Below are 10,836 nucleotides of genomic sequence, written 5' to 3'. Positions count from 1 at the left end.
TCATGAAGTTGGTGGGATTTGTTTTTGATAAGAATGACTCACTGTATAGACTGCCTGCAGCTAAAAACAATAGTATTTTTAAAATGTATCTATTGTTAAAGGCTTTGGGCATATGGTCAAATAATTACATAATGGGATTACAGAAGTCAGTAGCTCATACTTTTGTTGCTGAACAGGCCTTTCCTACCTATGCCAAGATAACAATAACAAAAGTTCCCATCAGTAATGTCAGGCATTGTCCTGGCAATAGGTAGGACCTTCCAAAGATAAATGCTTTCACTGATGGGAAAATCTTGACTCTGATTTCCTAACCTGGTATTCAGGTTCTATAAAGAAGTTTCAGCTCACTCCATCATTGACCAGTGGGTAAGAAATCAAACTCCAGTGGCAATCACTTCGTAAGTTATATAAATGTCTAATCATTATGCTGCACACCTGAAACTAATATAATGGTGTATATCAACTGTAATTGAAAAATAAACAAAAAAGAATCCAAACTCCAAAGGCAAATGGCCTGGATTTAAATCCAGTTTCTTTGTTTATTAGTTGTGTGCTTTCGGGCAAGTTATTTACTGTCCATGTGCCTTATGTTCCTCCTCTGTAAAGTGGGTTATCATAATCCTAGTGGTCTTGTGAGGAATAAATTAGCCAACATATGTGAAGTGCTTAGACTAGCACCTGGCACAGCATCGGCATTCTAGAAGTGTTATCTAATGCTCTGCCAGATTTTGGAGTTCTTGGGGTGGGGCCCGAGGTGGGAAATTGGCCAATTGTGTAGGAATACCTGTTGATGCGCCTGAACCAAACCTGAACATACTTAAAACTACACCCCTCTATTCTAAGTAGCTTTTAAGTTTCTCCATCAACGGAAAATACTTAAACACATTATCAGTTATAAAGGATGGAACAAGTACAAAGGAAAAAAATTACCAGAGGGTAGTGCCCAGTTTCTTTCTGGAAATGTGCCTATTCCCAGTCCTCAGACAAAGGAGACAGTTGAATTCTGAGAAGATAAAATAATTTGGAAGCATTCAGATATCAGTTCCCTCAAACACTAAAATGTAGCTGGTTAACTGAAAGGACACATCTACATAGTTTTATTTACTTGCTAATCAACTTAGCATTTTATTTTATTATATAAGCATCATAATACTTATTCTATGTTTTATGAGTGCATTTCAAAATCAGTAACAGTTTGGACCTCTAGATCTATTGTTCTCAATGATCCTTCAAATGTTTGGTATAAGCAGTTTATGACACCCAAATTTCATTAAGAGATTAATTACATTGTATAATCCACTTCATATAATAAACAAATAGATCATCTGTACTTCAAATTAGCTGTGGATGATCCTGCTTTACAAATTCTTATTATCTAATCAGAGAGACTACCAGATCCAGGATCCTTTTGTGGTCTTTTCAATTAATAATCAAATATTGAGTTTGGCCAAGCTTTTTGCTGGGGCAGCAAGAGGAATTATTCACAATATCCCATCACTCAAAGAGTTTATAATTTAGTAGGGAAGATTGCTTTCTTTTTGCCCCCATCCAAAACACCTCAATCCTAGGATGATGTCTGGAATTTTGGAATATCTTAAAAGGATAACTTGATTTAAGTTGTTATTCTGCATTGGCCATAGGTGAGAAGGTGTGATGTAGGGAAGAGCTGCAAGCAGAATGAGAAAAACAGACAATTTAGAAAACCCTTCCAATTTGTTAGACTAGTTCCCTAGAGCTGCCTTAACAAATTGCCACAAGCATGATGGCTACAAATAGCAGAAATTTGTTCTCTCACAGTTTTGGGGTGCAGAAGTCTGAAATGAAGGTGTCAGCAGAGGTGTACTCCCCCTGGAGGCTCAAGGGGAAAATTTGCTTTTTTTGCATCTTCCAGCTTCCAGTGGCTGTCAGCGTTTCTTGGCTTGTGGCTGCATTACTCCATTGTCTGCCTCCCCAGTCACATTTCCTCCTCCCCGTCTTTGTGTCTTCTCCCCTTCTGCCTGGCTCAACTCTTCCTCTGCCTTTCTTTTATTGGGACACTTGTTATCCGATATAGGGCAAACCCAAATAACCCAAGATCATTTCCTCATCTCATGACCCTTAATTTCACCTGCCAAGATCCTTTTACTGAATAAGGTAACATTCACAGATGTTGGGAATTAGTACATATCTTTTTTGGGCCACTATTCAACCCATTACAGTTGTCTTTACAGTATATTTTCAAAATTTTTAATGAAATGTTCTAAGTCTTTGGAGAAATCATACATGTCCTATTAAAATATAGGTGCCAAAATATCTCCCCTAAAATAGTAACTTTGAGCTTCTGTGTTATTTCTCCACTCAGACAAACAATCAAAAAATCATTATATATCCATCCATCACGTTTTAATTTCATAAACATTTTGCAATTATTACATTTTATACATATTGCTATTAGAACATAGGTTAAACTTTAAGAAATAGATCAGATTTGTAAATTGTATAAGGAATACAAATTCCCAAAGTGTGACAAGTCTTAGTAGCTAGAAATGACAATTGTTTTTGTATCACACTTGTGACGATGCTGAGACACTAGGATTTCCTTAGAGTTTCAGATCACATATGTGCTGTCGGTTATGGGGAAAGAAAAGAGAAGTCATAGACAACAACTTCCACTTTCCAATTGGAAAGGAGCTTAAAAGTCACATTCCTGTCCACACAACAGAAGCTGAGCAAACTAAATTCAACAACTCTTCTTAGATCCATTAGAGAAATGAAGTCACAGGGAAAACCATTGTTCCCAGAATTGGAGAGACAGATAGGCAGATAGAATCATAACTTACCAGAAGATCACATGATGGAAATCTTCATGGGAACCAGTGCTGGGGTTTGAAAACCTAAGCTGTAGTTGAAGAATTGCTGGATACTCAGGGTGGACAAAGCTGAGAGTTAGAAACTCTGCTGGGATGTAGTCTTAGGAGCCCCCCACATTTTCGTGAGTTTTACCTCCAGGAGCCCTACGAGCTTCTTACAGTGAAGATCAGAGAAAAATCCCCTCATGCTTCTGGTAGGTGGTGTGGAGAAGGAGCCATTTTGATAAAAGCTCACAGCATTCTGTTCTTCTTAATAAGGCCTGACCTCAAGAGAAACTATTTTACCAGAGCCTAATTTACCTTGGGAAAAGGGAAAAACCCAACTCCAGCTTACTCTAGACTTCCAGTCTCACCTAAGGGAAAGTGGGGGGTATAGAAGAAGTACTTGTGAAGGTCACAACTAAGGGGGACAGTCTCAGTCAAAGACTGAGACCTAATCTTTGAACCATAGAATGCTTCCCCTTGCTCATACCTTATTAACACATCAGTAAGACTTTTGTGTAATAACAGGGAAACACTACTGAAAGAACTGTAACTCTCAGGTCTTGTTTAAGAAGTCTCTAGAGAAACCCAAAGACAACAGGGAAGACAAAAATAGGAAACTGGGAGAAATTTCAGCCTCTGACACGTACAGCTACAGCAAAGAGTAAAAACCTGATTCCTAGCTACATAAACAAACAAACAAACAAAACTCACAATAAAGGCCTGTTTTACCTCAAGCTCTTTTGCCTAATACATCACATCCTGCTTTCAACAAAAAATTATAAGGCATACTTAAAGACAAAATACATAGTTTGAAGAGACAGAGCAACTTCAGAATTGGACTCAGACATGGCAGAGATGTTGGAATAATCAGACTGGGAATTTAAAACAACCATGATTAATATGCTAAAGTCTCTAATGGAAAAAGTGGAAAACATGCAAAAACAAATAAGCAATGTAAGCAGAAAGATGAAGACTAAGACTGAATCCAAAGGAAGTGCTAGAAATCAAAAACATTGTAACAGAAATGAAAGATGCCTTTGAGGAACACAGTAGACTAGACATGGTTGAAGAATGAATCAGTGAGCTTGAAGAAATGTCAATAGAATTTTCTAAAACTAAAATATAAAGAGAAGAAAGAATGAAAAAGATAAAACAAAACATCTAAGAACTCTGGGACAACTACAAAAGGTATAATCTATGTGTCATGGGAATACCAGCAGGAGAAGAAAAAGAGAATGGAACAGAAGCAATATTTGAAGCAATGATGACTGAGCATTTCTCCAAATTAATGTCAGACACCAAACCTCAAATCCAGGAAGCTCATAGAATACCAAGTAGGATAAATACCAAAAACATTGCACCCAGACATATCATATTTAAACTGCAGAAAATTAAAAACAAAGAGAAATCTTGAAAGAAACTAGATGGGGAAAAAGAAAACAAACCAACAAACAACCCACCTGACCTATAGAGGAAGAAAGAGAAGAATTCCTAATACATTGGACTACTCTTCAGAAACCATGTAAGAAAGAAGAGACTGGAGTGAAATATTTAAACTGTTGAAAGAAAAAACCCCAACCTAACATTCTGAATCCAGTGAAATTATCTTTGAAAAGTGAAGGAGAAATAAAGATCTTCACAGATAAGGAGAGATTGAGGGAATTTTTGCCAGTGGGACTGCCTTGCAAGAAATATAAAGAGAAGTTCTTTAGGGAAGTTCTTTAGAGAGAAAAGGAAGAGTGTGAGAGAAAGAATAAATGAAGGTAAAATAAAATACTTATTTTCTATTGTTCAAAATAATAATAGCAACAGTGTATTCAGTGGGTATAGCTCATGGATGAGTAAAATGAATGACGGCAATGTTTTAAGGGGCAGGAGAGAAGAATTGGAGGTTTTCAGGTGTTTACACTATTCATGAAATGCTATTTGAAAATGTTATTTGAAAGAGGGCTTGGATTAGTTGTAAATGTATGATGCAAACTCAAGGGTAACCACTAAAAAAAGTTAACAAAGAAGTGTAATTGGTATGTTAAGAGAGGAGGAAAAAAAGGAATCATACAAAATGCTCAAAAGAGAAAGCAGAAAAGAATGGAAGACAAAAAGGAACTAAGAACAAAGAAATGAATAGAAAACGATTACAAATATGGGAGATATTAATCCAACCATATCAAAAGACTTAACTTCATTTTATAATCCAATTCACTCCCTACTGGGGTGATTACAGTCAAGGGCTACACTCAGACTGCCTAGTGTTCCGGGACTGTCTCCTGTTTCTGACAATCTCTGTGTGTTAATCTCCTCATTTTTTAAAAGGGGGGAAATAAAAGTACCAACCTCATAATGTTGTGAGGTTTAAGTGAGATAATATATGTAAGACTTTTAGTGTAGTGCTTGGCACATAATAAGCACTCAATAAATGCTATCTACTGTTATTTTCTGACAGAATTAGAAAAAACTGTTATTAAGTACCTATTATGTGTTAGGCATAGTATACGTGATGTGCTGATATAATTTGAATTGTGTTTATTAAATAAAAATGCAACACATCATGTGCATATAGAAAGATTAGAAAATACATCATCAAGGATGTGTGTGAGAGAGCTAGAGGGATGAAAAAGGTCCCACCATTCAGCAAAACCACTGTCAACACTTTGATAAAGATCCTTTCAGATCCATATATACCGGCGGTGCCAAAAAAATGTATACAAGTGGACACTCTGGTCAACGTTGCTCAAGCAGTAGTTTGCCATAATCAGAAGTGTCTGGACACTGATGGTAACCACTTTGAGCACCTCTTGTAATTGCAGAAGTCAAACATGACTTGTATTCATCTTTTACTATCAGTATATATTGGGTATTACAATTCTAATACAGTTTTCCTTTCTTAAAATGTGTATACATTTTTTTGCTCTCTGCTTTTCTCTGTCTCTGTCTCTGTCTCTCTCTATATGTAGCATTGTTTTATCTATCTATCTATGTAACAATTTTTAAAAGGGGATCATTATGCATTTTCTCTTTTATCTGCTTTTTTATTTTTATGCTCAATATATATTTAATATTTTTCTATGCATAAATACACTTTTCAAAAAAGTTTTAAAAGTGTGCATTAATCTTATCTGAAGTTTTAAAATTTAAAAGTTACTTTGGGCTTGCTGTTTTATTAATTGATGGGAATTTAGATAGATGAAAATGGGAATTAACAAAACCACAGTCCTCTCACCAGAAATTGAAGCCACTGTAGACCAAATCTCTGCTGCCTTTAGTGAGCTTCCCTGGGAATTCAGGCAGCAGCAGGAATGTAATTGAATTTTCCATTTTCAGCTGAAATGTTGAAAAGTAAAAGAAAGACAAAATGGAAGGTCTACAAAGGTCAGACAGGAGAATTTTCCAAATAGCAAAATGTATTGCACGTACTACTGGAATTTTATGAAGGCCATGTATGCGTCGTAGGGTCTCAGGAAAATGAAGCAGAAAGAGAAGTTGAAATTCTGTGTGCTTAGCTTGGTGGTGATCTGAGAGGCGCCCACTCTTCTCTATTCTCTGACCACCAGGAGTCCCAGGAGAGCCTGGGACCTGCATTTCTCTCCCATCAGTTTTTGCCCAGCAGGTCTCAGCAGGTCTCAGCAGTCTCTGGGAAAGGTGACCTCTCCACACCCTGGGCTCTTGTTAGCAGCTGGAACAAATGCTGTGGGGTAAAAAGCTTGGGTGTTACCAGGCACATTCTTTAAAATGTTACCGAAACAAAAGAAAAACCCACACCCTAAAATCTGTCCTGAAAACTGGTCATTACTTCCTCTTGGTTCCACCTTTCTAAGGGAGCAAATGAGAGACCATTTCAATGACAAGTAGAGCTGCCACTGTTAATGGCTGTTGTTGAGTCAGATGGAACTTGGGTGGGGTGGAGAAGGCGGAGGGGGATAATATTAGCTGACAATCTCAAAAAGAAAGCACCCTTATACTTTACAGAAGAGCTTTCTTATTAAAATAATGTTTATTGTAGAAAATTTGGAAAATACAGATAGAAAGGAAAATATAAACCCAGTGTAATCCCACCTCTGTTGACATTTTAGTGGACACCAGTTTAACATTTTTTGAGCACATTTACTTACATAAATTAACAAAAATGAGATAATAGTGAACATGTTTTTATAACCTGCTCTTTTTCAAGTAACAAAATATCAGAAACATCTTTTCATGTCATTAAATTGCTCTTTAACATGTTTTACCTTCCCACTTTAATTTTTTAAGCAGTATTCCGTGACATTACATCTCTGTTTTGTTTTATTTGAGCATTAATACCTATTTTTGTTGGATGAAGCTGCTGTAGCAGCAGCAGCAGGGGCTCAGATTTCTTTTTTATATAATAAAGACTCTTTTCTCCATCCATCTCCATGTAGTCAGTTCCATTTACTTCATTTAATTTGTTACTCATGCCCAAGAAAACTTACCTGGTCTGGAACCTACTGGACAATAAGCACAGTGCATGTCTGTAAAACGGTAACAAGCAGATGCCACATTGTCTTGTTGGACGAATCATTGTAAACGAAGAGAAAATCAGCTTCCAGATCTTTCAGTGAGATCTCAGACCCCTTTGCTGAGCAACGATTCAGTGCATTAGTATGGGCTGCTTCTGATACAGTTTTGCCACAAGACATTTCTTGCTGCAGTATTCGAAACAGGAAAACATCTTCTGTGGAGCTTGAACCCATAAACCACTGAAAAATGATAATTATGGCCAAGGAAAAATGAAAAGAATGTTGGTCAGTCGTACTACTAGCTCAGTTTTCATTGGGGGCAGATCTTCTCTTCTATACTCATGAAGAAAACCTGCCCAGCAAAGATTTTCTCCTTCTCTGAGTCCTTCACATGAAGCTTATTAGCAGGAGCACAAGTCGATTAATCAACTGGGTTAGTTTGTTGATATAAAACAAAACATATTCTCCTTTTGTCAACTACGGGAATGACATTTGTCCTTGATGTTGCTCTGTTGATTTTTCCAGGCACATGATTTTTATGAACTGAGTTTCTGGGCCTGGCTGACTTCAGCTGCAGTGGCTCGGCACCCGTGGAGCCTGTCTGAGTTTGGTGGCTTTTCCCTTCCTTGTCCTCTCTAGTCCCTGTTGGGCAGGCTCCGAGGTTCCTGCTCACCAACTCCCTCTCACACATCATGGTGCCGCTTCAGATGCTATTCAAACTCCTTCTTGCACTGTGGTTTCTGTGCTTGCCTCTTCCATCCCTCTCTTTTCCCCCACCTTTCCTTCCTTCTTCTCTTTCTTTCTTCTCCATCTTCTACCTTCTTCCCTTTCTTTCGTTGTGACTCATTCATCTGCACCTGCCGTCACTTCCTTTTCTAGGCTTCTCGGCCCCAGGTTCTGACGGCCGTGCTGGAGGTGAGTGTATCAGCAGTTATTATTATTTTTTGAATTAAATTTATTGGGGGGGGACATTGATTAATAACCTTATGTAATTTTCAGGTGTACAGCATTATAATGCAACACCTGTGGACTCTGTTGCGTGCTCACCACCCAAAGTCTGGTTTCCATTCATCACCATGTTTGGCTCCCTTTACCCACGTTACCCTCCCCTTTTCCCTCTGGTAACCACCATTCTGTTGTCTGTATCCATTTGCCACAACATACTAGATGGATCTTGAGAGTATTATGCTAAGTGAAGTAAGTCAGATGGAAAAGGACAAAAACTGTATGATTTCACTCATAAGTGGCATATAAAAGAGGCAACACCCAACTCATAGATACCAGCAGTTTTGGCGTCAGCAGGAGGTGCTGTCCCTGGTGAACGGCCCGAGTGTAATCACTCCTGCCTGAAGCCCTGCCTCGCCCCTGCCCAGCAAACCTCACAGCTGCCCAGTTCATTGACCCCGACCCTGATCATGGTACCTTCTTTTCTGACTTAGGCTGAACAAGTGTTATGCTGTCCACTGACCACCAGGGACTATGAAACATGTGCAATGTGGCTAGTCCACATTGAGAGATGCAGTTAGCAAAAGCACATGCTGGATTTTGAGCTCTTAATATGAAAAAAAAAAAAAAAGAAAGAAATGTAAACTATTTCATTAATTTAAAAAAAATATCGATCACATTGAAATAATATTTTGGGTAAATTAGGTTAAATAAAATACACAACTAAAATATCTCTCACTTGTCTCCTATTACTTTTTAAAATGTAGCTACTAGATAATTTGAAATGGCAGGTGCGGCACACGTTTGCAGCTTGCACTATATTTCTGTTGGACGGCACCTGTATAGATTTTCAAATGGCACCTCAGAACCTGCCATTTTCCAATTGCTAAGGGCTCAGAGCTTTCTTTGGAGGCCATTATGACTTCTTTGTTCTTATTTACTTTTGCTTTTTTAGAAATGGGAAAAGACAAGAATATATACATTTCTGCTAATTTATTTTAAATTTAATTTCAAAGGAAAAAAATAAAAACACAGAAACCCTGCAGCCACATCTTATTTGTGGTTAGATTTTGGTCTACAATGCTATCCAGATTTGAAAAAAATTAGCCTAGCCCTTCTCTCATGTTTGTTCTTGAGATTCCCCTAGTGCTCTCGATGGGTCAAGCCATCAAATGCCTACCACGACCACAGCCTGTGATGAAGAGCAGGTCCCTGTGTCCGCGATCTTGTCTGGGCCCCTTCCTCATTTCCTCCAGAGACCTGACTTTGGGACAACCAAGAGGTGGACCAGTATCCCAGACGTGAAAAAGTGAGCTAAGCTGATCAGCATGTTTTTCTGAACTGGAAATAGGGAAAGAATTAGGCTGCTATCTGTGGGAGGTGAAGATGAAAATATGCTCAGAGAAGCAGTAGGGACCATATGTGGCCATGGGCAGCCAAATTTATAAGGAAGACGTTATGAGTAAGCAGGAACCTATCTGTGGAGAGCACTTAAGATAAACAGATGAGGGTGACAATAAGCAAGTTGGTAGTGAGAAAGAAAAGCAGACATGTGGAGATCAGCTGAATTATTCTAATGACAAATGTCTTTGTCCAATCAGGCTGCTATAACTGAAATACCAGAGAATGGGTAGCATATAATAACAGAAATTTGTTTCTCATAGTTCTGGAGGCTGGGAAGAACCAAGATGAAGGTGTAGGCAGATTTGGTGTCTGGTGAGAGCCCTCTTTCTGGTTAATTGACGGCACCTTCTTGCTGTGTCCTCACGTGGTGGAAGGAATGAGGGAACTCTCTGGGGTCTCTTGTATAAGGGCACTCATCCCATTCATGAGGGCTCCATCCTCATGATGTAATCATGACCCACCTCCTCCGTCACATTGAGGGTTAGGATTTCAGCATAGGGATTTTTGTGGGACACAAACTTTCAGACTACAGCAACAGGTTACTAAAGCAAAGATCCTTGAATTGATTCTATTACAGATCTGATTTTTTTTTCTTGTGGCTTTACAGATTCCTTCTTTTTTGAAGCTGGGTTGTTCAATTCTTCTTCGGTTCCTGCATATGGCAAACATCATTATGAGTCTCCTTTCCTTGAAAGTACTTGAGTGATTCTCTGTTTCCTATAACCAGAGTTAAAAGAAATACTACCTTCATTTTGCATAATTTTTAGAGTTACTAACTTTTTCTCCCCTAAAATAGCTTTCAGCTTTAGGTATATTGCAGCCCCTTCCTTCTCCCACCGTTTCTTTAGTTCCACACAGAATTTTAATCAGCCCACTCTAACCCTAGTTTTTAGAAATACCTAAAACAACACTTGATCAGCTGCTCCTAAATCACATAATCTGATATTACTTTTTAGAATGATTAAAATTTTATTTGCTTTTGTGTATATTAAGAGGAAGATGATCCCTTAATTTGTTACTGAACATAATTGCAATTCTTGCCAAGCAAGTTAGAAATCTACTTTCCTTTGAAGTTCAAAATTGATATTACTTAATGAGTCAGAGTTTTGGTGTAAAAAGTATAAGAACTTACTACAAGGAATTAAAAAAAAATTATCTTTTTGTCGCTACTTTTATTA

Source organism: Rhinolophus ferrumequinum, assembly GCF_004115265.2.
Source record: "Rhinolophus ferrumequinum isolate MPI-CBG mRhiFer1 chromosome 5 unlocalized genomic scaffold, mRhiFer1_v1.p scaffold_110_arrow_ctg1, whole genome shotgun sequence".
NCBI classification, from domain to species: Eukaryota; Metazoa; Chordata; class Mammalia; order Chiroptera; family Rhinolophidae; genus Rhinolophus; species Rhinolophus ferrumequinum.
Note: the sequence above shows the minus strand (reverse complement) of the source record.